This window comes from Hakea prostrata, chromosome 1, assembly GCF_041222555.1.
Source record: "Hakea prostrata isolate BN-2017 chromosome 1, UWA_Hpros_2, whole genome shotgun sequence".
Classification (NCBI taxonomy): domain Eukaryota; kingdom Viridiplantae; phylum Streptophyta; class Magnoliopsida; order Proteales; family Proteaceae; genus Hakea; species Hakea prostrata.
In genome coordinates this window covers 72,769,802-72,774,333 of record NC_142600.1, presented here as the reverse complement: position 1 = coordinate 72,774,333, position 4,532 = coordinate 72,769,802, and the positions used below count along the sequence as shown (strand labels likewise).

The following is a 4,532-nucleotide window of genomic DNA, read 5'->3' as shown; positions in this document are numbered from 1 at the left end:
AATAAAGCGTGGACTAATGATCAAGGAAGAGACAAAAAAATCTCCAATTGTATAGGGAAACAAAAATATGAGTTGAATATAGAGTTTTCAACTCCATGTTATTCTTACTTATGTCTTTTATGATTACTTAATAGCAAGGAACGTCTTTGATATATTTCATCCTGTAAGGTGTCTGATTGATTAATATGAAAACTTCATTGGGTAGCATTAATTTTAAGGGATAATTTAGGGGATGGCCTTGAAAATTTCCCTTGAATTTATAAGAATAAAGTTAAAGGCTCATCAATAGAATATATTTATATGCTAAAAGTGCATTCCTTAATACTTCATCTTCTAAACCAAGAATTAGACGGGTGGAGAGTCTCACCCACCCAATTTGCTGGTACTCTATTCTCTCATTACTCACAAAGGCTTGATACATGCAAACCGTAGCTGCCACGGTCAAGTTTCTTCGCCTAGGTTGGCAAACTAGGACAGGGTTTGACGCACTAGATGAAGAACCCATAGGACAGGGTTCGACGCACCAGATGAAGAACCCAAGACCCTTCCTTGGCATATTAATTCGCTAGAAGTCAAAGATGGAAAGGTATCATCACCTACGGCTGCTTTTTTTTTTTTTCGCCCTTGGTGCACCCATCATAAAGGGCAGACCAAAGCTTGAATATTTTTGCTTTAAAATTGATAAGATACAGGAAAAATTGGCGGGATGGAAGGCCAAGGTCATCTCTCTTGGTGGCAAGTTAACACTCCTCAAGCATGTCATCTATAGTATTCCCATACATATCTTGGCATCTATCTTTTTTCCCTCCTTTTCTTTTTTCTTTTTTTTTTTTTTTTTTTTTTTTTTTTTTTTTTGGGGGGGGGGGGGGGTGGGGAATGGGGATAATCCACCTACCCCATGTCGAATAAGAGAAGGTCATGACAAATCCATAAAGCCCCAACTTCTTTCCCTTTGTTATTTTATTTATTTAAATTTGGGAAGTTTCGTGAAACAGTCTTTTTCTCCTTTAAAGAGGTCACAACTGCTGATGTAATTAGATGACGTCAGCCCTAGCAACAGGCTGGCATGTGGGTCAGGGAGAAAGAAACTTATAGAGGAAAGTTGCTTTTCGTTTTGGTTGATAGTAACGTTGTTTTGCTTTAGGTATTTTAGGCCTTCGGATAGCGCATCTCAGTCGAGGTTTTCCCAAATGTTAGTTTTTCAAAAGTCAAGATTTAAATCTCAATTGAAATCTTAATCCGACGGTGCAGAATGTGTCTGTGAATGCGTTTGAACCCAAACAAAATCACTTCTTTCTTCGTGTCTTAGGATTATAAATTCTGAACATAGATCAATCAGCGATCTAGAGTAAGTGATTCACCTTCTTAATTTGCAGTCTCTCCCAGTTTTTGTTTCTCTTCCTCTGCAACATTAATACTCAAAAACAAATATGAAGGTCAGTTTCTCTCTCTCTCTCTCTCTCTCTCACTCTGGATCAAATTCAGTATAATTGCTCCGTTATTTTAGCTATGTTGAAGCATGGAATCTTCTGTGATGAGTATAGTATTTTCGTTATCTGATTCTTTCTTGCGCTTATTGGCTACCCACCTTGAATTTCTAATTGTTTATTCTGATCTGAGCTACCATTTGCTGCAGAAAATAGTGTTGGAAATTGATCTATACGGAAACAACGAAAGACAGAAGGCCATGAAGGCAGCTTCTTCTGTTCCAGGTATCCAACAAGTGGGCTTTATGAAACTTCTCTCTCATCTGAAGCAGAAAATAACAAGTTTTCTCTGTCACTCCCTCTCTTTTTATTTATTTATTTATTTTTCTTCTTATGGGTAGGAATTAATTCCATATCAGTGGATCTAAATGAGAAGAAAATGACAGTGATAGGAGAACTGGATCCTGTTGATATTGTGGGGAAATTGCGGAAATATTGGCACACAAAAATAGTCTCCGTCGGGCCACCAGAAGATCCTAAGAAGAAAAAAGCCAAGAAAGAAGATGACAAGAAGAAGAAGAAGAAGGAAGAGATGGCCCAGCTGGTTAGGACAGCAATAGAGCTTGCTGGTTATAACAGTCCATATAGAACAGTATGTTACCATGTTGAGAAGGAGGACGAATATTATCCCAACGCTTGTGTTATCTTATAATTTGGAGGACCAATCAAGCCAAAGCCATCTAGCTAGCAAGCTCCTCTGTGTTAAGGTATATTTTGTACATATTGTATGCAACATGTTAAGTATTTTGTTGGGTTCAATTTAGTTTATGGGTTTAGATTGGACTAACCTAATATGAGAATAGCTAATTAAGGAGTTAGACTCAACTTATTTCATTAGTTTTGGCGCATTGATCAAGTACTAACACAAGATCACCCCACATATTAATATTCAATTCGTGGGAATGGGAGACGTTGGATGGGTTGGAGAGTGCCCTAATGTTCTACTAAGATCTAGAACATCTAATAGAACGCTACACAAGAGAAACCCAACCCCTTTGGACACCGGTGGTGATGTGCCTTAGGTCGGTTTTCCCTTGTTTTTTCAAAAAATTCTTATTAAATAAGGGTAATTTGGCCATTTTGAAATATCAGAGACAGGGAATTAAAGATAAAACTTTTTACAGGGAATAAGAATAAATAGAAAGTAGATATAAGCAGGAGATAAAAAGTTCTCCTATTGAATACTAACTTATTGAGTCAAGTTTTTCACCTTGGAAAGCCTCTTAGTTTGTGTTTGATGGGGATGGTTGACAAAAACACATTCCTAGTCAGTTTCAATTTGCGTGGCGACTCATTTTCTATGGTCATGTTATAAATTCAACATCAGAGATCACCTCTTTAAAGAATTTAACCCCACCCTCTAAATATTAATATGCACGACTATTTATCAGGTTTAATTGGAATATTAGGAATGAGCATGGCCAATGTCCATCAATTTTAAATTTTTATTTTTATTTTTTAATTCATGTTCATACTAAATTATTCATATGACGAAAAAGAATCATCTTAGAAAAATAATTCATGAAAAATAGTTTTTTCACATGAAAATGTGAAAATATTACAAGTGTCATATCATATAAGAAAGAATGGGCCAACATGCTTGACCTCCTTCTTCAAACTAAGAAATCAACATCCCTTGTCTAATAAACACTTCCCAAAGCATTCAAACTTAAAATCCTCCCCCCCCCCCCCCTTTTTTTTCCTTCTTTTTTATTATTTCAAACCAATCATAAGGACTGAGGCTACAAGCATAAGAGATAGGAAGGGGAGGCTTTGAGGGACAAAGGTTCAAATTCAAGATCTCCTTGAATTTACTATCTTTATCTATGAGGGTGCCACTACTGTGCTAGAAGCACATCCACTCTAGCTTAGAATCTGGGAGTTGGAATTTACTATCCTTGAGGAATGAGGGGAACCGAGTCAACCATGGAGTAAACATTCTACCTCTAAGATATATGACTCATGCCTTTAAGATTTGGAATTGAATTCTCATTGAAGAAGCCCACTGCTGTTAATTTTTTATCAGAATTCAGCCTCTTCTAATTTTTTTTTGTACTTTTTAAACTACGCCACTGGAGAGAGAGAGAGAGAGAGAGAGAGAGAGAGAGAGAGAGAGAGAGAGAGAGAGAGAGAGAGAGAGAGAGAGAGAGAGAGAGAGAGAGAGAGAGAGAGAGAGAGAGAGAGAGAGAGAGAGAGAGAGAGAGAGAGAAGAAAAAAAAAAGTGGTCTTGACCATAGCTCAATGTTACGTATTAATTGCACAGCACTGAAGCAGAACGCGATAAAGACTACTCTAGCCAAATAGAGAGTATAGAAATACTTAATAAAGTTATTCTAAAACAGTGTCACTAAGTTGTGAAAAATAACAACGCAAGTGTACGCTACCGTAACAAATAATATAATGATAAAAGAATTGTTCCCTCAAAGACTGTAGAGTAAGTATCAAATTAATTATATCAATTTTATTCGAACAAATAATAAAAAAGAGAATTATTCTATACTATATTGCAAATTTAAATTTAAATCGAGATATGTTAATAGATAAAAATCTAAGGGTCACATTTCAACATAACTAATCCTTCCCACTCTTTGATCCATCTTTATAATATGAAATATTTTTTTCTGATTGATAGTCAAGATTCCCTTTTCTATCTATTAGTTTCTCTCGAGTACTAATAGAAATTCACTCAATTGCTAACCCACTATATTTCTATGTGGGTTAAAACAACTAAGAGATCATTAAATTTTATGGATTCCCATGTAACAGCTACTCAAACCATGTAAGTATATTTCTATCCTACATGTAATTCATGGCGTTTACTTCAACGAACTAAACACATAAAACCCCTATCAATTCATTATGATTAAGGAATCAATTGATTAGTGGCCAATTAATCAAAAGTATTAAGAACATAAGTAAAAACTCAATCAAAGAAAACAATATTCCGAATTATATTGATGAATTTAAGAGTGAAAATTCAAATATAGGCTACATTTGATCCCAAGAAAATTTTAATTAGTTCATTCTTGAAATTAAAAACATCAT

General features: G+C 35.4%; 1 pseudogene; it reads left to right on the top strand.

Annotated features, from left to right (window-relative positions):
- The first annotated feature begins 1,430 nt into the window (after positions 1-1,430).
- On the top strand, positions 1,431-2,139 carry LOC149029883 (heavy metal-associated isoprenylated plant protein 39 pseudogene; annotated as a pseudogene).
- The last annotated feature ends 2,393 nt before the right edge of the window (positions 2,140-4,532 follow it).